This window comes from Festucalex cinctus, chromosome 6, assembly GCF_051991245.1.
Source record: "Festucalex cinctus isolate MCC-2025b chromosome 6, RoL_Fcin_1.0, whole genome shotgun sequence".
NCBI lineage: Eukaryota > Metazoa > Chordata > Actinopteri > Syngnathiformes > Syngnathidae > Festucalex > Festucalex cinctus.
Window position 1 is genome coordinate 27,052,980 of NC_135416.1, and position 25,186 is coordinate 27,078,165.

Genomic DNA, 25,186 nt, shown 5'->3' on the forward strand with positions numbered 1-25,186 from the left:
GGTAACCTCATACTGCCAGCTGATTTACAGAATTTTACCGATTTTTCAAGCTCCACAGAAAATGTTGTGTGGTCGGACTATGGAAACGCGGATACTACCAAATGAAAGATTGAAGTCTCATCTTTCATCTAAAAAAAAAAAAAGTTTGTTTCTACCTTATTCGGATCTTCAGTAATCAACAATAGAAAACAGCTTCGTTTCACCCAAATCCTCTATTTTCTTCCAAAATATGGAGAAATCAAGCTTTTTGTGAAACGATGTTATTTCATGCACTCTAGTGAATTTGGCACTTTTTTTTTTGCATGAGGGATTCTACAAACACCTAAACTTCTATAAAACAGTACCCCAACAATAACAAATGTTTTTTGATTGCAAAATAACAGTTTATTTACATGCAACAGTAGCAATCCGAACAAACAATTTGGAAAACTCTTTGCAAACTATTTATACGTGCGCAACAGTTTTTGTCAGTCTGCTTCTGCATGGACTGATTTGCGTAGAGGTTGGTATGATGAACGATGTGCTGGAGAAGTTCATCCGTGATGAAGAGCTCCAGGATGTCAGCTGGCAGGTGGGAATTCAGCTCTGCTGCAGCATCCCTTGGTCCTGGTTTTGCAGCAAAGGGGAAGATGGTTGGCTGCCAGCCGAATTCATCAACTTCATGCCAGCCAGACTTTGGGATCTGCAAATATACATTTCAATATCATATATTATTTTAGAGCACTGTGATACAATGTGTGTGTGTGTGTGTGTGTGTGCATGTTTACCTTTTTTTCTTGGATGTATTGGTTGATGCACATTCTGTAAATTATAGAAGACGTTTACCATCAAATATTTTATTAGTGCTGTGGAGAATCTTTTTTTTTTTTCTTTTTACCTTTGTTCTGCTCAATGTGAGAAGGGTCACTTTGGGTAGGAGCTGAAAGAAATATATACAATTACAATACTATCGAAAGACTTTCCTTTTATTGTTGCGGTGTATTGAAAACGTTTTTTTTTTTACCTTTCTTTGTCGTAGAACCAGCGGTCGGACGTTGCTGTGAGCACGATCTATAAAATATACATTCACGTGTGTATAGGTAATAGATGTTTTAGTGTATATCAGCACATTTACACACGCTGCTAGCAGATCGCCCGAGAAAGTTAGGAAAGTAATCTTACTAGCAATCTCTTAGCATGTTAGCGCTTACCTTCACGTTCTTTGGAGGACGAAAGACTGTCCAAGACTGTCTTGCATCGGACCCATAGTAGTCGTCATCGTCCGATGAAACGTCATCTGTGCAGACGTGCTCGGTTGTGCACCACTTTTCTCCGGTGTTAGCATCGCTAGCCGGTGGGGCCTTAGGACGTTATTAGCATCGCTAGCCGGTGGGGCCTTAGGACGTGGTCGAAACGGCCGCGTCACCGCTTCAACTATGACAACCCCGTCATCACTGTGCTCTTGAGCACTGGTCGATGCTTTTGAGCTTTGAAAATAAGGATCAAGCGTGAGCTGCTTGCCATCTGTAGCCTTTTTTGACTCCCTTAGCCAAGTTAGCCATTCTCTCCCCCTCAACACTCTAGCTCAGCCTCTCTTCTTCTACTGTTGTCTCCTACCCGATCTTGTCCAAAAGACTCATCACAGCCATCTAGTGGCCAGGAATACCCATTATAGTAACCCGATCGGCTTGATACTTGGAGCACAGCTGCCCAAGGCTTTCCTCCACCCGTTTCCATAAAAAAACATAGTAGAGGTCAATTAACGTCTATGGCGGCCAATCCTAGGATTATACTGAACGTTTTTAAACGTTTATGGCGGTCAAAGAGTTAACGAAGCAATCCCGGTTGTACGTTTCACCTAGAGCTATGATAATTTGGAGGCATACATAATATCCCACGATGTACAAAAAAAATTCTCTTGGAACCATCTGCTAAACCAAACAGGAAGTCCGCCATTTTGATTTACGTTGGGATTTGTAGCCATTTTTTGTGGCCTTTTTTAGGGGTCATATTTTAATGAACTCCTCCTACGAAATTTATCCGACCGTCTTCAAACTTGGTGTGTTTCATCTTAAGATGTTTAAGATGAAAAGTTATTGAGAGCTATTTATGTTTTTTGCACGTTGTTGCCATAGCGATGCATTGTTTGCAAACAAAAATGCCTTTTTTGAGAGTCTAAACATGGGCGAAAACTCACAAAACTGCACATAGATCAGACCTTTCACGAACATAAATATTTTATAGATTTGTTGTGCAATTTGTAATCAATGGCTTAATAGCGCCTCAGACATTTTTTATGAAGTATTTCCGATTATATGATTCAGCTAGATGTGTGAATATTGGGAAGCATACCTATCAACCTAATATCTACAAAAATTATTCTATAGCCATGTGCCAATCCATTTTGATTTTATTTTGTTAATTTTGCATCATTTTTGGCCTTTCCATGAAACTTTGCAAACACAAAGCATGGCAAAAACGTTTACAATTTAGACGGTTTCCTATGAAGCAGTACCCCAACATGTCAGTATCCCGACGTGCAAATACCCCAACGTGGCCCGGGTTGCGAGGGCATTTTATAGCTGCTCGCAGCTCTAGTTTTTTTTTTTTTTTTTAATAGCTGTATCTCCCAACCTAGCAACCTACCTACCTATAGTTGACTAAGCAAATACTTACCGAACTAAGTAACAATGTGACTAAGATCTGTTGTAATGTAAATGCAAGACAAATCACGTGTCTCGTTAACTTACTGAACAAATCGGAACTGGGAAGCCTGTCAACATTATTTGATGTCTGACTTACTTGGCTGCAGTCCGTCCAATTTGGTCAGGCCTCCTCTTCTCCAGCTGTTCTTTGTCACCGTCCAGCATCCTGGAGTGTCCTCTTCAAACATTTCTTTTCCTCTTGGGAGCTGTGAGCACTGCCAGCTGAGCCACCTTGTCGCCAGCTGGCTCCCATGGTTGGGCCGTCGCCGCCACCCTTGCTCTGTTGCCTGAAACAGTCAGCAAGATCCCATCCTTAAGATAAGCATGGATAATAATTAATGCAGGTGACATTGATGGGCAGAAACAAGCAAATGCATTCTTTAATTCACAGGCCCAGCAGAGTGTCAGCTATCCCATGTGACAGCATCAAAAAGCCAAGGTTCCAGCCCCTGAATATGCGTCCATTGAAGCGGCTCCCAGGTGTACAGGCAGTGCCCCACCCCTCCACCCTCCAATGGGATCGGTAAAGGACACCTGGCAACACAGGTCAAAGCTTTGATCCAATCAGAGGACGATCCAGTGCCGAGAGTTCTTTTATGTGAGTGGTTGCTGGGAAATGGTTGGCTGTCATTTTGTGTTTCAGAGGGAACACTGAGCTAAAAGGAAGAAGGTACCAGCCCAATTATGAGACACCACAGCTTTTAGATGCTCCCATACTAAAAGCATGGTGGAAACAAAGAAGGAGCATAATGATTGTTATTATTAAACTGCATATTTAATGACCTCCCGATGAAAGCCCTTGGAAAGTCAATTGGCAGTTATGAATTCATGCAGGCAGTGAGTAGGCACAGGGATTGACCCTCAAGAGTGACCTTGAACGCTTTGAACATTTCCTCCCCCTTCCCTCAATCCCACTTTCTCTCTCTCTTTTTCTGCCTGCGTTTGATCCCCGGGAATGGAGGCTTTGATTTGTGCCATCCAGCTGCAGAAGTAAACCACAATACATTTTAGGAATGTAAAGAGCAGAAAGCCCTTTTGTAGAAACGACATACAATTATCTCTGGCAAGACCACATAAATGTTTACCGTATGTATGTAAATACCTCTTAGAATTATGGAAAAAATGAATGTATACAATTCCCCTTTCAGTGTCCTAACCATTGATTTGAGTTGGTCTGGAGATCTATGAATCCTCAGCATTGTGTAGATCTGTTCGAATTTTGAGGAATTATAATAATATGCAATCAATTCGAATAAAATCAACACCCTCAAGAAAATACCAAACAACAAAGGTGACTCTTTAAGAATAGATTTACAAAAGCATGTCGTATGGCCAAAACAACCAGTTATCAACTTATGTAGGATATGGAATTGGAGCCTATCACAACTAGCAAGCGGCTGGGCAAAAATCCTGTACGCACACATTGTACATGTGTATACAATTTGCAACCATACAGTTTCAATTTTCAATAAACATACAGTGTAATACAGCACAGTTATAGTATGCTGACTCAACGCAGAAAGATCCTTTTGTCTCGAAAACCTTGAACCTTTTTGCTGTGAGGCAACAGTGCATATCACTGAACCACGGTGCTGCCCCCAATTGAGGTCTTGTCAGGTCCCCGTCATGATCAGAGCAAGAATGCAAGAATAGGGATGTACACTGGGAGGCCAAAAGGTACACCTGCACCATTTAATGAGATCCAATACAAAAAGGCTGCCTTGTAAAGACACTGTATGCTTTCTGCAAGTACGTTATTAGTGCTGTCACTTTAGGCTGCTTGATTTATGAAGAAAATATTAATCACAATTAGGACAATCATTTTTTTCGGGTGCAAAACAAGAAAATGTCTAAACATGGGAAAAAAATATTAAGACAAATATATTTCTTTGAAACACTAATTATGCAAGTTCCTTTTGGACCAAACAAGATTCATGAAATTAGTCATTTTAAAGGGCCAGAAAAAATCACCACCAAACATTAACATAAGCCCAGATGTGTAGACTGAGAAAGAGTTAAAGTGTGTACAACCTGCATTTAAAAAGTGCATTTCCCTGAGTGAAAACGACAGACCCTACCTTTAAAAAAAAAATGGCTCCAAACGATTACTCGATTATTAAAATAGTTGTTGATTAATTTGCTAATTAATTACTAGTCGATTAATCAATTAGTTTTGATAGCTCTATATGTTATACTGTAGTTGGGCTACCAAATATTCAGGCTAGTGAGTATACATGTCAAGACGCTGTTTATAGACATTAATTTTTGTAACATACTGGGGAAGCACTGAATCCAAACAAATTGCTGAGCGCAAATCGGCTGCCAGTCAACACTTCCTCTCGCACAGACTGATCCTGCCAAGCATTTTCGGGAGAGGGGGCATTCCTTTGGAATGGCAGGACAGCTTGTGTCATATGAAGGTGTGCCTTTTCCTTGAAGATGCAGCAAAAATATGAAACAATACGAGTCACTCTCACTCCGTGTCCTCATGTCCTCAGACATACATATGAATGAAAACAAGTCCCTCTCTGATCAAATCAAACCTAGTAAATGAACATGTCCTCAGTCAACACCTCCATGCAGGTGGGTTGATGAGGTCTAAATATGTGGAAAAACAGTGGAATTACCAACAAGATAAATAATATTTCAGAAATGATGTGAGGAAGAAGCTGATTGGGCAATAAAAATTAATGATGAGCTTGCATGTCCCCCAAGGCACAGAAACGAGCGTCAATTAACTGACAGGCGACAGTATTAGAATTTCTATCACGAGCCTTGGTGGCATAGTGAAATGCAGCACGACAATGCTTTGAAAACCGCTGTGGTTTCCCCATCAAAGACGTCCTCCGGGTCCTTTGATCTGCTGGGTGGTATGTGTCCTTGGAGATACGTCTACTTCCTCAATGCTCTTTGTCGCCTCCACCTCATTTTGCTGTTTTTACTTTCACTGTATTCAGCTGCATTCAGGAAAATGTGTGCGTATGTGTGAATGTTTGCAAACAATCAGCTCATGTAAACAGTTGTGATCTTTGAAAGGCCCTGCTTCACTGCACTGCATCGGTTTGCCATGATTGGACTTGGTATACTCTCCTTTTCACGGTGGACAGTGTGGTGTCGAGTGTGACGCTCGATATTTCAAGAATATTGAAAGAGTCAGAGTAAATGTGCTATTCCCTGGCTCATCTTATTGACAAAGTCTTGAAAGGCCCGCCACATGCCACCGTATGTCATTCAGCACTCTGTTAAACTCAACACGTTTAAGTGACAGTTTATTGCTCAACCTTTTCCTCAACTTGGTAAAATTGCTTTTAGTTTTTCTGCTGTATCTTCCTGCACTTTTCTACAACAGTCACTCAAACTTAACACAACTGATACCATGTACCACTTCAATATGAGCAATTCCCCTAATGTTTGCTGTGTTCGTTGCCCTGCTTTTGTACTTGTAGCATCACTTAAAATGAGGGCTTTAGCGGCTTTCATGCATTATTTGAACCGTATGTCCTAAATGTTGACCTGATATTACTGCATCTGGTTTTGACAATGGAAATTTAATAATTGCTCGTAAAGCCACAACCAGAAGATTTTTTTCCCTTGTTAGAGGAAAGGGGGCTTACCCCGGGTTTACACCGGTTGCGTGTGTGGTGCGGCTGCGGTACGGTGCGTCTTGACTGCGTGCTCCGGACACGTAAATTTTTTGGCCAATCCACACCGGTTCCGCACAGCTGCGGTCCGGCAGTTCCATCACCGACCACTTCCCGCCGTGTCTCGCGTGACCATGTGGCATTAAAAACAACGACAAACACACGGAAAGTCTGTGCTCAACAGAGAAGCAGAAAGAGAGGTGGACTTTTATTATTTTGTGGCTTTCTACCTCCAATATAAACCTCTCCTCGTCCATGTTCGCTGGTGTCTAAACCGTGAATGAGCACCTTGCACGTTAACTCCAGGCCCGTCTACACCCACATCACGTTTTGCTAACATGCTTGCGAAATAGGAGCTGGCGAGTGTTTTATTCGGAAAGGTAACCGGAAATTTATTTTGAAACTGCGTCGGTCTTTCTGTCCCGCTCGATGTGTTTTGAGCTAGCTTGCCATTTGCCGGAGGCCTACCGCTGCGGCATCTGGCAAAAATAGAAAATAGGTCTATCCTTGTGGAAGGGCTGCGGCACGCCGCAGCTGAGAAGCAGTCGACACGCAACGCACACGCAAGCGGTGTAAACTGCACCATTCAAATGAATGGAATCTAATTGCTTGCGTCGCCGGAACGCACCTCAACCGCACCGCAGCCGCATCCGGTGTAAATCCCGGGACCCCGGGTTTACACCGGATGCGGTTGCAAATAAAAAATCCATGGATCAGTTCTTTACAAAACACCAGGCAAAAAAAAAAACAAAAAAAACACTCCTGAGAGAGGAGAACATGAACCAGAGGGCAAAAAACGATGAGGACAGCAGTTAAAAAGGTAAATGACCATCATTTCTATTCTTTATTCTATTCTTTGTTTTTTACATTATGCACAACTCTCATTTATTGTGCAATAATCTAATTGTAACATGTATTTGGTACATGTTTTGATGCATTTTTATGCTTTATAAAACATTTATGTCTGAAATTTGGGAGGCTTGGAACGGATTAGGGCATTTACATGGAAAATGCGTCTCTACTTACTAAATTTTGTACTTTAGAACTTTCTTCCAGAACCAATTAATTTCGTAAGTAGAGGTACCACTGTATATGCAAAACAGGAAGCTACAACATATCCGGAACTCATACAGGCAAAGTGTTGCTGAGTTCCATTTGTATTTGTGTTATTTATTTATTTATTTTTGAACAATACAATTACAGTTGAGCCCCATAATGTAGGAATGGCGCACAAATAGCGAAAATCTACGTATAATTGATGCCAATTGTTTTTAAAGCGGCAGGATGCAAGATTCAGAGTTTTTTCACATTTGCGACCCCTCTGGTGACACGTGGAATGGACCCCAGCGACGTGCACACGGCCAGGAGCGTGCGCGACTTTTCGGGCACGAGCAAACCTCCAAGTTAATCGAACAAACGTAAACACGGAGCACAACGCCTTTTTCATAGGCTTAATAATGTCTACAGAGGTAAGAAACGTATTCATCTTCAAGTTACTTTGTATGTGAAAGTCATTTTGAGTGACAAAAGCTTACGTAATTACAACCTTCCAAACGTAAATAGTGCGTCCCGTGAGTCCGATGACATTGAGGATAGCAATATGTTGCTAATATGCCCAAGTGCGGAGACATTAGTTCGCGACCGTGTGATAGTTTTATTCTGCACTGCTAATCATAAATAGACCCTATCGTATTTTCATTACGGAGTCTTACCTTTTTAGCAAAAAGTCAGCAAGCTGTGGGTCCCGTTTCATCCCCAGGATATCTCTTAGCTCTCTACACCTGACGAACGCTCCTATATTTATCCGCGTCCTCCCGTGACGCTGGTCTGACAGTTTTTTTTACTTCTCTTTGTCTTCCGTGGAGTCTCCACAAGGGATTGAGACGTATCGGGTGTAGGTCTCTTTAAATCCAGTTTGAATTAGCTGTCCTGTCCGTGAAGTTGCATGAACAATCGCAAGAGGGACAATAACCTAAAGTTTCCGGCCCGAATCCTCCAACATTTTTTCGTTTTACAGAAAAATAGGGGCAACAGTCATTGTGCCACAGTCGTGCCTCTTGTCCCTTATATAATTCTTAAAACGTGCGGGTGAAAAATATGGTTATTTTGACACTCAAATTTGAGTCTAATCCTGCATCGTGCACCTTTAAGTTATATGCCATGATTTTAACCGATCCGGCCCACTTGGTATTTTCCTCCAAGTGGCCCTTGAGCTAATATGAGTTTGACACCCCTGCTCTAAGATGACTTGTGAAATGCTTGATACATCTATAGTTTGGGTTATTAATTGGAAGCTTTTTTTTGTAGCTGTATTATTTAACACTCCCGCTGTCCTTTTTGGAAAGGGATTCCTCATCTAGATAAAATATCAGTCAAACCACGCATGCTCATTCATACATCAGCGTCTGAGTCCGACTGAAGTAATTTTCCTAATGCACACCGCACCTGCCTGATGTAAATTCAAATTCAATCTCTGACATGTGCTGCAAGTGTGACATAAGTAGTTTGACAGAGTGAAATCATCGGCTTCCCTGGGGATCCCAGTGAAACTCAGAAAATGAAGAGAACAGGCAACTGATAGTTTGATGGAGGGCACGTGTATTTTCTGTATGAAAAAATGTAAACAGCAACTAGACTAAAAGGAGCAGGGGATTTTTAGAGTGGGCCACAATACTATGAAAAGATAATGAGCAAATATCTATGTAATATGTCATATCTGTGAATATTATTTTATGTAATAGAGTTCTATTGAAATGGAAATCAGAGAGGCACACAGAATTCTGTCTTTTTGTAACAACGTTACCCTTCACCAACTCAGTCGTCTTCAAAGATAGATAGTATTTTCAAATAGCGTTGACACACTTCTAGTAGAGCCCTTGCCAAGCATACTAATTTCTAGAGAGGCCAATTGACTTCTTCTCTGTGTGTGATACTCGCAAAGAAAGACATTCTAAGGCTGGAATTAAGGGCAAACTCACGTGAGTGCAAGAAATAGAAACATAGTAAACTCGTAGCCCCAAACAAGCATGTCCTGCAGTGACATGTATATTGAATACCAATCAGAGGCATGGGCTTTGCTGCCAGCCCCAGTGCAGCACTCATTTCCAATGCACATGCTTTAGCTCAATCAGAAGGGCCCTAGTGGATAAAAAGAGATCACTTGCCTGGCTCTCTGAATTTTAGCTGATACCACATTTGCAAGTCTTCAAGTGCAAATGGGGGTGGGGGTGGGGGGGGGGGCGAAGGGGGTGAGGGGCAAAAAGATGAAGGCGATAGAAAGGCATCAAGAAACTGAAGAATGTCAGAAGGGGGTAGATAATGATACAAACAGAAAGTAAGCGGATGAGGGGAGAAACGTTGAAATCGGGCTCTGCTTGGGAGTGTGCAAAAAGGGATTATTTATTGCAATAAATAAAACTGTGAATGACTCTGCAGGGCACAAGTGATGGAAGTGATGCCTGGATGGGGATTATGCTCTTTTCATCATAAAGCCCCATCTGGTATACTAGCAAGACCACGTCTGTCCAGGCCTCTCGCCCTTTAAAGTGCCGGCTCGGGTTACACATCAATCCAATCTCTGTGCAGCTGCGTTGGGAAAATAAAGTGCACCAATACTGCAATTGTATGGAAAAGAGTGCACACAAATATACACAGTGATGTGCATCGATTACAGAAGTGTGTAAATGCGTGTAAATGCAAATAGATGGAGGAACCAGGGAAGAGACCTAATGTTAAACAGTTTCCCATAGAGCCTACACACATATGTGGCCCCTCCCCCATTTGCAAAGGGACTCGGAAACAATGGTCAAACACAAAGTGTTTTGAAGTATATTTGATTCCAAGTTGAAAGAGCTCGCCATAATTAAAACCAATGGGCAGTATGGGCAGTCATATGAGATAAATGAATAGCAGAGTGTTCCTCATCTCTTAACTAAACCACTCGTCCGATGTCTGACAGATGTTCCACTTATTAGTGTCATGTTGGGGGGGGGATGCAGGACCCAAATGCAAGGGGCAACAAAAACAGGGCAAGGCAGGGATGCAAGTAAAAAGGGGATTTAATTCAGAAAAAAAGGTAAACAAGGTACTGTGGCAAAATACAAATTAACAAGGTCAAAAACAAACTATAGCGACAAAAACACGAGGGCGCCATGGCATGGCATGGCATGGCATGACTAGGAATAAATGACAAATACCCAAAAAACACCAAAAAAAAACAAAATCCCACCCCCACAGAACCAAAACATGACAATTAGTGTGTTTGTAGGCGTGTGCGCGTACACATGTGTGTGTGTGTGGGGGGGGGTGGGGGGGTGTATGTGTGTGTGTGTGTTTGAGAGAGAGAGAGAGAGTCTCTCTCTCTCTCTCTCTCTCTCTATCAGAACATAAAGGACATTGGTTCCTTATATTTTATCTTTAGCGTTTTGTTATTAACAAGACTATAACGGCTCTATAGAGGGTCTGCACATGAACCACAAAATGACATGATGGAAAACGTGATGAGTTCTATCAAGCAGAGCAGCAGAGTTACGACTACAATGGAGCATGTATATTTGACACAATACACCCCTTAATCAATAGATTAATATATTACTATTTTGGCTACGTCCAACTTCTTTTTCTCTTCTCAATTTGGACAATTCAAGGCTTTTTTCCAACATTTCCTTGCTCCAGTCCACAAAACAAGGTCCACAAATTCATGGCCAATCCCATCATTCACCTTTGGATTTGTAAATTAAATAACATTTATTTTATTTTATTTTTATTCACTGTATAAACAGTAAGGATGAGACAAGATCTCGTCGTACGAGATCTCACAGGATTAGAACCCCATGAGATTTCTCGTGCATCTACAAATACATCATGAGAGCTTCGAGATTTTATTTTTTTGGCTGTGTTTTGGTTTGTTGAGTAGGGGTAGGAATCAGAAACTGGTTATTGTTAAAAAAATAAAATAAAAAAATAAAAATGGTTCCCAGTGTTTCAATTCTTTGGCATTGATTGCCAAAGAATTGCCTGAGTCAATTACAATAACAATATCGCCATGAAATGTTGTGTTATGCAACATAATGTTTACGAGCACCGCTAACAAAAAACAAGAAAATAAAACCCCAGGCCAACTTGCAACACTTACAGTGTTTTGTCTAATGAGGGAAACAACACAACTTAGCAAAAGCATTTGCACACACAGCATGGTGTAACTTTAAATGACTGGCGGCCAGTTGCGGGTATATGATTCCGCTCATGGGTGCTCAACCCAGCAGCAGCGGCGGCAGTGAAAACTTAACCACGTCCTCTCCTGTCAATGTTAACGCCAGTTTGTCTTCTTGTAGAACATGCTGTTACTGCTAATGTTAAAGCCAGAATCTGACCGAGCGGTGCAGGCTTGCAGGGGTGTGCGCACTTAGTGGATGTTGCAAAATGTGCCAAGACATCCGCCAGAGCGAACTCTGACGAAAAAACAATGCTCGCTGCTTGCGCACAAACTCACAGGCTTTTGCCGCTTAGTGTGATGCATCCAAGGGAATATCTTCTCTTTCTTTTTATTTGGTAACCATGGGGAAAGAGAGTCTTGCCTAGCTCAAAGGCTGTCAGACTGTACTCGCACTCCAACCTACTGCTACTTCTCCTTTTACGGAAGCAGGGAGGAGTGCTCAGTTTATATAAGAGTGGTGAAATGTCACTGGACATTATTGTGCGATTGGCACAGAGTAATCTAGGTTCTGTTGTATACATTTCTACATTAGAATATTTAATTGTATTTTCAAAAACAAATCTTTTGTTTATTTCTGGGGACCGGTCATGTCACATCATTGTGGAGTCCAAGGATGTGGACCTCTTACAACTTCACTGTTGGGTTTGTAAGGTCATGTTACTTTTAAACATTTAAAACAAAGGGCTCAACACACGGGACGTGATAAGCAGCCGCGTCGTCACTCTCTTGTTTGCAACCAATGTTTTAAGTGGGCCGGAAAGTACCGGTAGGTACGAAGCTCCGGCACTTCTAAAAATCGAACTTCTCAACGTGCAAAGAACATACTATCAGCGACCTGGTCCGCTTGACAAAGCCTGCTTTGATCCTAAAAAGCTGAGCGGCGCTCATCCACGGACTTATATAGAATAGAAGCCCTGCGCTCATCACATCACCATGCGCACGCTTAAAGGTCCGCTCATATGACATGCTCACATTTGGGGGGGTTTTGACATAAATATGCCTTACCATAGCCTGACTAAGTCCCCAAAGCTGTCAGATAAATGACCCATGTATCCCTTTCCTATGGGCGTTTGTATCAAATGAGCTCAAACAGCACTCTCAAATGGGCTGTTTCAGCAGGTCGGTTTTACACGTCACTAACCCCACCTTTTTCGGTTTTACACGTCACAAGCTCAGCGTGAACTCCACCCTCACAATTTTAAACCCCTCCCCCACTCCGGAGCAAACAAACAGCAGCAGGAGCAGCAGCAGCAGCAGCAGCAGGAGGACAGCATGGCAGCAAAACAACCCCATAGCAACTGCTCTGAACCAGATTGTACAGAAGACAGCAAAAACATTTTTCTTCTGACACAGAAAGGCTTGTGGTTGGACTGAATTTATGCATTAAATATGCCCAAGCAACTAGTTAGTTAGTTAGTTCCCACGAGAAGGGTGGCCGATTTCGCGGCTCCGTATCTCCGACCTGGAGAGTCGAGGAGGGCCGGCACCGACGCCGTTGGAAAGCCAATATCGAGCTGGTTCCGGGGATGTGTTCATTTCCCCCATAGGACTTATGGTTCGACCGGTACTGGGGTGTCAATCCATCTCCCGAGAGTCGGGTGGCCGATTTCGCGGCCCTGTATCTCCGGCCTGGAGGGTCGTGGAGGGCCTGCACTGTCGCCGTTGGAAAGCCGAGGTCGAGACGGTTCCAGGGATGTGTTCATTTTCCTAGTAGGACTTATGGTTCGATTGGTACGGGGGTGTCAGTCCCAGTAGCTGTACCCGGAAAATGTGCATCGTGAGGAGTTTTAGCAGCCCTGACAGTTTGTGGCAAACATTTAACTGACGACTGCTTCAGGAATTGGGACAATACAAACATGGATTAGCAGAACATCTTTCACTTATCACTTATCACAATACCAACTATTGAAACTAATGAGCCAATATTACTTCAGGTGCAGACGTGAAAACTGTTTGTAAACAGGAGCACACGGAAAAGATGAGACTTGGCCACGTCCAACTCATTTTGTCTTCAAAAACACACGGAAGTCTGGAGAGCCTTGGCCACGCCCACCAAAATTCGCTCGTTTGATGCTAGGCTAACAGTAGACCTTCCTCGTTTAGACTGCAATTCTACAACAAGGTACAATTCCGTGAACATTTCTTTTGATACAGTATTAGGGCGTTCGGGGGATGATTGGTGTAATTGCTGCAAAGCTCATACCAGGAGATCATAAATCTAGTAGTCATATACAGTAGATCTGTGCTTTGCGAGAGAGTGCATATGTCACTCAAGTCCCCCGCTGTAAACGTAATCCTAGCAGCGGGCTAGTATACAAAACCATAGTCGGACACTACTAAAATTAGCTCCACCATTTTGCTGGATAGCCCACTGTGCAGCATGTCCTGCGTTCATTGGCTCATCAGTGAAACTGCCGCTGATTGGTTATAGCTTTTGGCGACATTGACAAAAGTTTTTCAACTTTATAGCAGGCCTTCGCGTGCACGTCTACGTGAACGACAGCAACATTTCACATGCGCGAATGTCACGTCTCGCCCAGTGGGAGGGGGGCAGGCTTCGCAATGCCTCCACATGAAATGAATTGAGAGTGAGCGACGTTGCCTCTCATGTATGGTGCCCATGACATAAAACAAAGTTGATGCTAATCCACCTTATTCATTCTCCTTTTTACACAACAGTATCTATCTATGCTGCGATTGGCTGGCAACCAGTTCCGGGTGTACCCCGCCTACTGCCCAAAGCCAGCTGAGATAGGTTCCAGCAGCCCCCGCGACCCTTGTGAAGAATCAGCGGTCAAGAAAATGGATGGATGGATGGATGGATGGATGGATAGTATCTATCTATAGACACTCAATAAAGAATTAAATCATTAGGCAGAATTGAAAATGGAATTGAAATCGTAAATCCGTTCCCATTGAAAAAAATAGTGTTAAAGTCGAAGTTGTCAAAGAATGTTGTTTTACAAAAAGCTCTTTTTCTGTTCCCCCCGAAGGAATTGGAATTTTGACAAAACTTAGAACTTAGCTATGTTCTAATGCTGATAACTAAAGAACGGAAAAAGATTTTTTTTCTGCCGAAAGAAGAGTCTAATCTTTCTTTTGGTCGGTATATTTTATATAGCAATAGTACACAATATTCTGTGGGCCTTCCAAGTCAGTCAACATCCAGTAAAACTGCTGGTATTGAAGGGTTGATCCAATGAAAATGGCTGGGATTGAATGTTGGACATTGAATTTTGATGTAATCAGCAGTATTCTGCTTTAAGAATGAAATACGATGACATCCACTATCCACTACAATGGCCTAAATTCACCAAACTCCCGTTGCACTCCCTGTGCCAATACTTAGATGTGGTTCCAGCAGGCGTAAAGTTTCGTCTACTTTCAGCCACCAAATTGCCAGGTGCACTGGAGGCGTGTCAAAGAAAATGCCCTCTGTGTGCCGAAACCCCCAGCAGGGCCATCTGCCAAATTCTCAAACACACTAACCGAGGCTTGCACCGGCACAAAAATCAAGATGTACCAGATTTTAAACCTCAGTACATCTGCGCAGTCTACGAATATAGAGCCTCACATTTAAAAACTCATGGTAGATGTACCACTAATTTTCTCAAGTGGTGGGTGGTAAATTTCTCTGACAGAAATAACTGAATGTGTAATAAGTACCGTATTTTCCGCACTATAAGGCGCACCGCATTATAAGGCGCACCTTCAATGAATGACATATTTAAAACTTTTTCCTTATATAAGGCACACCGCATTATAAGGCGCACCTCCAATGAATGACATATTTTAAAACTTTTTCCATATACAAGGCGCTACAGTAGAGGCTGGGGTTACGTTATGCATCCATTAGATAGTACTGCGCTAAAGGGAATGTCAACAAAACAGTCAGATAGGTCAGTCAAACTTTATGAATAGATTACAAACCAGCTTTCTGACTCCATTCACTCCCAAAATGAATAAACAGCTGTCTTATTATTTTCTCTGAGGTAAAGTATTAGTATTAGCTAGCGATCCAAGATGGCGGGATCTTCTGCACATGCGTGTCACCGATCGTGCAGGGTCACCAATAGCGTCTTGACAGCGAGACCTGTTGCGGCTCAATATTGATTCATATATAAGGCACACTGGATTATAAGGCGCATGGTCTGTTTTTGAAAAAATTGAAGGCTTTTATGTGCGCCTTATAGTGCGGAAAATATGGAAGCGTAGAGCTGCCAATGTAGAGTAAACATTTTTGGCTGGCAACTATGTTCGAACATACTCGCAAATATGTTCGAACGTATTGAAATATGTTCGAACATATCGTAAATTTGTTCCAACATAGTCGCAAATTAGCTTGAACATACTCGCAAATATGTTTGAACATACTCACAAATATGTTTGAACATACTCGCAAATATGTTCGAACATACTCGCAAATATGTTCGAACATACTCGCAAATATGTTCGAACATACATGTAGGCTACATGCTACAAAGTTAGCATACCTTCCCATGATGCCACGGGGTATTATTTGCGCATGCACGAGTGAAAACAAAACCCCATTTTTTTAGTCTTTTGGGCCACATTACCAATTCTTTAGAAAATTAAATAGACAAAAAAACATTGTTTATTCGTAAATATGACTATTTATTATGTCTTCCGTACATGATTTAGGTTCGTCATTTTTCGCCCCATAATGCAATGGGGTATGACGCTTCCACACTTCAGGACCACAGCAATCGATCGGCGGAACAGAGCCTCGCCACCCACAGGGAAAATTCAGTCAGTAAACGTCGTTTCTTCATAAGTTTTTATTGGTTTATGGTTAAGTCGGCCGTGCATAATTTCCGTTCGGCCAACTTGTTGAAACGTATGCCAAACGCATTGGTTACTTTGCCGTGAGCGACAACTCGCCATCTATCGAAAGAGAGACAGGAAGAAGGAGCCGCGCAGATTATAAGACACACGGTAATATAACCGATTCACAGCAGCCTACACATCATGCTAAAATACCCTCTTGACGGGCAAGCTGTTGCAATCACGGTAAAATAGCCGTTCACACCAGGTCAAGAATACATCGCTTGGCGAAATCACAGCTGTTCACGGCAAATTAACGCTAGCGTGGAGAAGAATTGTCAGTCAAGGTAAAATAACCACTGCCTTAAGTGCTAACGCTGCCCTCCATTTACCCTCGATTGGAAAACCCCCTTTCTGTCATTTTTGTTCCCAATGTTGAAGGAATCTTTTAGGACAGGAGTCACCAAGGTAGTCACCGACCTCATAGGTAGCCCGCAGGCCTGTTCCAAAAATAGTTCACCAGTGATAGGGCATTGCGATTTTCTTGGGATGTCGTTGTTTAAGTAATGTTTTAAAAATGTAAACAATGGTAGATATTTGGAGAAATAAAGTGCTGCATATTGGTGTTTATCTGTTTCCCAAATATTGTGAGAATTAACATGATCAGTGTCTTCACATAAATGAATGTCATGAATTAATAGAGTTGTCACAAATTCAAACAAACCTTTTTAGAATTAATTATTTTATCAATTATTTCACTGGTTACTCACTGAAGCTCTCTCCCAACACTTCTTTCAAATATATTTGACCTACACTACCCCCCCCCCCCCCCCCCCCCCTTAATGCCAATGGGTTTTGGCATGCACAAGTCTGCACAACAGGCACTTCTCGCCAATCAGTAGGTAGACGGGATGAGCACACCAGCACTCCCAACAGACAAAAAGTAAGTACCTATATAAATTGACATATATATATATATATATATATATATATATATATTTATTTATTTATAATGCTTACTATTTCTGAATGTCTCCTTGACTAGGCTTTACAAGAGAATCTTATCTTGACGATGAAGAGAAGGAGGATATGATGGACTTTTTAGATCGCATGGGAGCCAAGTCTATCCCAGGAAAAGACAACTTGAAAACTACACTTTTAAGTGTTGCTCACAAGCTGATGATCCAACAGCCAAAATATGCTCTTGATAAAATGTCAGTAATGGTTGTGGGTCCCAAGCTCAGGCAGTCTTTTGGTAGTGTGGGCAGTCCACCGATCGATTGCTGTGGTCCTCAAGTGCGGAAGCGTCATACCCCATTGCATTATGGGGCGAAAAATTACTAACCTAAATCATGTACGGCAGACATAATAAACAGTAAAAGTTACGAATAAACAATGTTTTTTTCTATTAAATTTTCTAAAGAATTGGTAATGTGGCACAAAAGCCTAAAAAAAATGGGGTTTTGTTTTCACTCGTGCATGCGCAAATAATACCCCGTGGCATCATGGGAAGGTATGCTAACTGTATAGCATGTAGCCTGCATGTATGTGCGAACATATTTGTGAGTACGTTCGAACGTATTTGCGAGTACGTTCAAACGTATTTGCGACTATGTTTGAACATATTTGCGAGTATGTTCGAACATATTTGAGACTATGTTCGAACATATTTGAGACTATGTTCGAACGTATTTGCGACTATGTTCGAACATACTCGCAAATATGTTCGAACATAGTCGCCAGCCAAAAATGTTTACTCCACATTGGCAGCTCTACGCTTCCGTAGAAAATAAGGTAAACTAAATATCAATTTTAGATGGAAATAAAGTTGGACTCATTAATGCCTTTTCCATTACTTTCCAACATATTTAAATTGTTTAAGGCACAAAAGATTTCCTCTACTGCAGATGTATAATTACCTTTCATTGAGGAAACTGCCTTTCAGCCACAAATGATATTTGATGTCTCACATTAACTTCAAGGACACAATTCACTTTGGAGCTATGTTAGACCTTTAATTCTCCTGTCTAAATTAGCTGGGGAGAATGCCTCTTCATCTTTGGACCGTGTCATCCTCACTCTGGGCCTCATCATAAGAAGAAAGACCTACACTCATTATCTCATGATCTGCCCATAGCTGTTCCAAGACCAGCAGGATAAGAACACAGAGGATAATAATTACAGTTTCATAAAGAACTCAATCATACTGGCATGACAACAGCTTTTGAATGATTTGAAAACAAAATTATATCAAGGAATTTAATTTGATTAGTTTGGCATCAGAATGAGTCTGCAGCTTACATCAAACATCTAAAAGGAAGGAAACGAGTGTTGCTTATCTCTTTATGCCTCTAAGTTGTGAACAAAAGACATAAAGAAAGACACAGGCAAGCAGACAAGGATGGGATGGAGGGGAAATGTTATGACTCTATTGAAAATTGTGCCGTTAACAAATTGGTGGGTCTCAGCTGTTTCTCTAGTCTTCAGCCTCTGGCTGCATTTGTCTGCCAGTTTGTCTCTCTCTTTATCATGGAGCTCCTGTCAATGCAGGACCTTCACTTGTATCTGGACAGCTCAAATGACAACGCTGCCGGCAATAGAGAGGTAGTTGATGTGAGAAATGTGAATAAAAGGAGCCCAAATCATTGTTTTTCCCCTCCCCTGTCAGTCAGTCTGGACAGCCCTGAGGAGATCAAACCTCTTTGTAATCCAGCTTTTTTTTAATTTCATGTCTGCATTTACAACCTGACCACACTGCTGCTACGTACTTTCTCGCAGCTCTTTCTGCGCTCTACGTCTCTCTCGATTAAATCAGATTGAAGTTGGGGATGAAATGGGATGCATTCATTGTCCTTGGCTGACAGTCTCTCAAACAACAGTGCCAGTTTTTGTGCACTTCTCTGACAAGTGACAGCCAATTAATTGTGCCAACCCCAGCCTCTATCATCACACTATACATTCCCTGCCAGGGTTTGAATGGACGCTCAAGTTGATAGTAATGACAATTATTAAGATGGCTTCTTAAAGTGGTTGTTTCTTTTTAGAGGAATGACTTTGAAAATGGTATATCCTCCGGAGTTGTCTCTGAACCTTTTTTTCCTCCCACATGTGTAGGTTCTGTTTAAATAAACTCATTCAAAGAAGGGGACCCCACCTTGAAATCACAATCTTTGGACATTTGGACAATTAAACAAGAAAAAAAAATCCTAAATAGAAAAAAAATGCAATGCAAATCCTAAATAGAAAAAAATGCAAATCAAGCAGATGTGCATCACATACGCCATCTTGCTGCTCTAATAAGCATCATGGCAATGGGCATTGAAGTGTGTTTATTCAAACACCATAAAATCCAAATAAATTAATCACATATTTGCAGTTGGGAATAAGACTGCACTCATACTGGGCCAGTTCATTAGTACCATCCGTCTATATGATTATGTCACCCCTGTCCCTTGCCAGTCATTTCTCACAAACTCACCCTTCAAGACATTTGTGTGCACCATCACATCATAATACAACAATGCAAATTTGCAGACTTATGGGATTCTTTTGAGCTGTCATGGCAATCTTATGTACTGTTTCTAATGTGCAAGGTGACAATAATGATAAAATAATGGCTGGTGGTGCAATGATTATATAACAGGTCGAGGTTGTGTCCCCATGCATGTGCATGTGCATGTGCAATCATGCTGGCGTGGTGTGCAGTCATGGTATGCTGTTTCCCCATTTCTACCTATGCAATCATACCTCAAGTAACAAAGCTGTGATACTTAATTTTTTTCTAAAGTGTTTTACTCAATGAACCAGTTTAGACTTAAATCTCGAATACTGTAATGCACAAGTGATACTTATATTTAAGATATAATAGCACAGCAATGACCCTGTGAGGATAAATATTTTTTAGAAACTAGGGTCAAATCCATTTTACCAAAGGAATGAAATGAAATGGGAGCTTTTGGGGCCAAGCAGAACTGACATTGCCTGCGTAGTTGAATATAAGACGCTGAGTTAGGCCAAGATTTTGAAGTGTCCAAGAAAGAATGTTTACAAAATCAACTGTCTTATTACAATTTCTCTTTGCATCCTGCTTAAAGTATATTTCAATACATCAGTAAAATTAGGAAATTGACAAGAACACATTTAGTAGAAGCCATAGAAAAACAACCATTGAATTTCAGTACTTCCAGAAATGAGATATACGGTAATTACTTTACCACTCCATTGCCAAAACATGTCCCAATCCAACTACCAAACAAGTCTTTTTTTTTTTTTTCATGCAGACAACATACATTTGATTTTCAAAGTTTGAAGTGTTGAACAATGTCTAAGTCTGTCAAATGGTATCCCGCAGAGAACCAGTGACAGGGAATAGAGTTCAGCAAAGGAGGGGTTAAAAGACGCAAACATGAGGTATACAAATGAAAAGCTAAAAATTACTTGAAAATAGCATTCAAAAGGTTTTTATTGTCTCAAATATTATTGGAGTGGTATTTGTAAATACATTCAGTTTGATAGAACGCCATAACAGGCTTAAAAGGACGATGACCGTAATGGCTACCTGCAGTGCACTGGGGGGAAAAAAAGGAATGCGCCCCCACCAAGCCCTCCATCTTTCACATGGCTAAGGCTTCTCCTTTGGTCATCGAGGGCAAAAGAATAGAAAAATCTTCCCTGCAGTTTATAATAAAAGGCCTGACACAAAATAACACCAGGAGAGTTTTTAGCTCACTTTGCACTTTTGGGATAGTAGCCTTTCTTACTCCAGGTCCACATCCCGCAATAGATTGAATAGCAAATGACATTACGTTAGATCATATGACTTGGATTTGACATATTCATCACACTTCCACCCCTTTCGTAAGTTTCTTTTCACTTTTCATTGGGCTTATTATTGTCAGTGCAGATTTGCACAAACCACCTGCAGGAGTGTTTTAGCATTTTAGCAAAGTACTCCAAAGACGCTGGATCGCTTCAACTCGGTATGCAAACACCATATAAGTCATATTAACACAAATGTTTAATTTAGTTTACCATAATAATCATAATAAATTTTGGGTTAACATTTTGTACTAATAACTAAAGATACGGCTTTAACGGCATTATAATGGAGACCCCCTACCTGGCAGCCCGTGGATCCACGACCCCCACTGATTGCGATTTGTCGAACCATGGCATTCCATTGACAACATCCCATAGATTGCTAGTTTCCGTTCGTGGTCTCGGATTTCGCCTGTCTTTTCTTGGAATTGTGCAACCGGAATAGGTGCGTCCTGCGCTCTTCACGCTGCGGTGGTAGTTTCGCGATCTGATTGGACGACGTGAAGCGAGACTTCATCAGCAGAACATCCCTGTCGTCATGACAACTTGCCAATATCCCAACAGGGGTGTGTTTGTGGGAGGCTGGACTGGTGAGCCATGGTTGCTTTTTTTTTGCCTCCGACTGGATTACGAATCGTTTTGTATAACTGTTACCTCACCGCTTGCTTCACCCCTCTCGGTCGTAGCAGGCTACACTAATCTTTTCATTGTGCCTTTGCGGGGAAAATATGAATTACAATCCAAGTCTATGACCAGCTGTCCCATCACAGTTTAATAGCTCAATGTCTTGCACCACAGGATGCCAAATCAGCTTAAAACTATTCAGACAAAAGACAAAGGAGGAATGGTTAAAAAAAACAAAAAAAAAAAACTCCAAGTGCTATGTCCGTATAAGAAATTGTAGGACAATTCTTTTGAGATGTTTAATTTCCTTTCCCTATGACAAAGGTGTTTGCCTTTGTCATAATTTCCCATCATCTCACAACCATGTCTTCCACAGGAACTTCTTTAAAAAAAAAAACTTAGAGAACAAAAATAGAAAAACAATGGAACCAGTTGACCCATCGCCTGTCTAAGTTGACAAAGTTTACATCAAGCATTGATAAACTAATCTGACAGCCACGAACAAAGGAAAAAGTGGCAGGCTGGCAAAAGGCATTGACATGTTGTCAGCCATGCTAACTGTGGTACAAGTAAATGAATGTTTGTTGGCTGAGACACCTGCTCTGCTGCTAGCCCGCTAGCGTCCGATTAACGAAGCGTAGACGGCTAGTTCCCAGACTCTTTCCCAATTACCTCCTGCCGAGCAGAAGACGGTGACCTTGGCCACTGCTGGAGCTCTTCTCACAAGCTAGAAGAGAATGGCCAGCTGAGACATAAGGCCCTAGCCTTCACACTCCTTTGATTGCTAATCCCTTAAACATTGTGCGCCACTTGGCTCCCTACCTGGCCTTCAAGCCGGAGGCGGCTTGGCGGTGGCCATTGAAAGCAGGTGATGAATGGGGTGTAGCTGTTGGAAGCCAGACTCCCTGGGTAGCAGATGAGCTCTGTCGGGCCTTCAAGCTGTTTACAACAGTCCACTGTGGTTATCGTCAGTTTTGGTGGATTTTAGAAGAAGTACGTCATGCAAGTTCAGGTAATTTGCAGCTATAATTGCTGGTTGGTCATATTAAAAGTGTAAAAATGTCAACAAAACCTATTAAATAGGTTACATGAAAATTAAAAATAGATATGATTCCAATGAAAAGTTTATACTTTACTAGGGAACAACAAGGCGAAATCTGTATTGTAGTAAAGTGACCATTGCAAACAAAAGGTGCAGTACAACAATGGTGTTAAGAAAACAATTCTTGTCCCATGCCTGGTGACATGGAATTACGAAACACTTCCAAATACATTTATGTGATGGTTGTGAAAGCCTGGATGAAGGATGTCATTGAGTCTGGAAGAAAATAAAGGAAGACAAACCTTTGGTAATGTCAGCAGCATGTTCAGAAGAGGCAGCTGGATGCCAAGCTCTTAAGGAGACCGGAGCTGAATTCAATGCCTCTTGTCAGGGGAGCTTGATGTGATTATTGCCCACTGCTAAGGCAGGGATAGTGAAGTTGTCTGGCGCTGCCAAGGACGCTCCAACAGCACTGCGGGATGCCCCTTTCACTGTCCCAACTCTAGCAACATCGTTCGGGAAGCAACAGGGGGTGTGGATGTATCCACCATTTTTACCGAGGAAGTCTGTACGTGTGCATGCACACTTTCTGTGAGTTCTGAAGTCCCTCAGCGTCCATTCTGCTGATGCCACAGAATCAAATGGGAGGGGCGAGACAAAATGAGGCTGAGGCCTACCTCACTGGCCTAAAATTTTGCTGATGACCAGGCCTATTCTTTTTTTCCTCCATGACTTGTGTATGGAAGAAGCTGTTTTAAGGGGCAGTGGCCCACACGTGCAGATGTTTGTCTGCCCGTAAGTGAATAGAAAGCATCGTTTGATGTGCTTAAGGAATTTCCGCCTCCCCCATCCCTCCAGTGAGGAGTCCTTTGCTCAAGGCTCATATCGACAGACTCTCTACTGACTATTGATTGTATGATATGAGAATAACAATGCCCTTTTCACTGTTTCGATTCTTCTTTTTTCTTTTGCTTTATCTTTTTCTTATCTCCTTAAGTGAACAATTTTACAATGGCAAAACAAAAAACAAGCAAAGGAAGTCATAAAATGACTGCATTTGATTGGATAATCATGTGTGCAAAATGCAATCATTTTATACATACAAAACTCACTCTATACAAACAAAAAACAGAAGTGGGCCCATGCAATGTGCGCCAAAGTCAAATACATTTTAAATCTGATTATAACTAAATTTTTACTCTGACCACCCAGGAACAAGATCAGGAGAGCAGAGAGCAGTGCCTTTTGGGATATAGTAAGGGCAGATTTCTACCACACAACCGCTCAAACGACCCCTACTCCCTACTTTCGGCGGTATCCCTAGAAGGCAAACGGTGGTAAAATAAGACTTCAAAGCATCTCCAAAATAGTTCTGACACAAACTCATTTCCTCATGTTACATGTACGGGTCTGGCAAGCTTACCAAGCTGCACTAAATGTGGCAAGTTTCTCTGGGCTACCTTGCTGCATACATTGGTGAGGTGATGCCATCTTGACAGAATCCTTATTTACATTCTGACAAAGACGGAAAAGAAGCCAGAAGGGGAGAGTATTTATGAGGGTATCTGTGGGGTATACGTGCGTAAATGATATGAGGAAATCAGATCTGATTTAAGAGGATGCTGGTAGGAGTAAGGAACCACAAACGACTGCAAATTGTAGCATAAAGACTAGGTAGTAAAATCTCAGTTAGTCTGTACATTCAGCGGATAAAAGTGTTGTTTGGGTGCTTTGACGAAAAGGAACACGAAAGGAGTTGTTTGCCTCAACATCAAATTGCTTACGAGGCCTAATAAATAAAATATAAACCAAACCAAATGCTTCCCCTGATTGGCATGCAGATGTACAAAAAAGTTTAGTTTTTACATTATTTCCCCACAAAATGCCAGCAGATGGGATTTTATTTGTGCTTCAAGAGGTGGTTTCATTTCATCTGTTAACAATCGAGTTTTTGACTTGCAAGAATTCCCTGTACCAGATTGTATCTTTGCTACAAGCATCACAAAGGATCAAAGAAAGTAGCACACAGTACTTTGCATACTATACAACAGCATAAACCAGTAGCCTTATAACTCTTTATTTTCACATTTATTTTTAACATGCAGTTATAAAAACTTGCCAAAAGAAAACACAAAATAAAAATATATACTGTATATACTCCAAATGTAATCAACATGTACTGCTAGTCCGAAAAAAGAGCCTACCCGTATCTTCACATTACCAAAGAATGGAATTATTTAAAACAAATTTCAGACCGAAATACATACATACACAGCGAAAATAAACGTAAACACATATGTAAATATATAACACAACTTTGTACAGACACTTATGCCTGCACACCACCCATACTCAGTTGTTCTCAAGATACTGTACA

The 25,186-nt window shown here is 41.5% G+C and overlaps 1 protein-coding gene and 1 long non-coding RNA gene across 4 annotated transcripts in view; both read right to left on the reverse strand.

Annotated features, from left to right (window-relative positions):
• The window catches only part of LOC144020088 (axin-2-like), a 371,050-nt gene extending 347,920 nt beyond the window's left edge, over positions 1–23,130 (reverse strand). For 2 of the 3 annotated variants that reach the window (XM_077523136.1, XM_077523137.1), the window contains exons 1-2: positions 21,445–21,656; positions 2,782–2,971 (exon numbers count right to left, since the gene is read on the reverse strand). The gene's annotated coding sequence lies outside the window, so the exon portion shown is untranslated. Of the gene's footprint in view, positions 1–2,781; positions 2,972–21,444; positions 21,657–23,111 lie in introns of those variants that run through there. The other variant, XM_077523139.1, reaches the window with a different exon arrangement.
• Positions 459–2,025, reverse strand: LOC144021044 (uncharacterized). Its single transcript, XR_013284034.1, has 5 exons — positions 1,191–2,025; positions 1,004–1,050; positions 878–919; positions 768–801; positions 459–682 (listed from the first exon to the last, which is right to left on the reverse strand). It is a non-coding gene; the product is annotated as an uncharacterized LOC144021044 (long non-coding RNA).
• Positions 23,131–25,186: the final 2,056 nt, after the last annotated feature.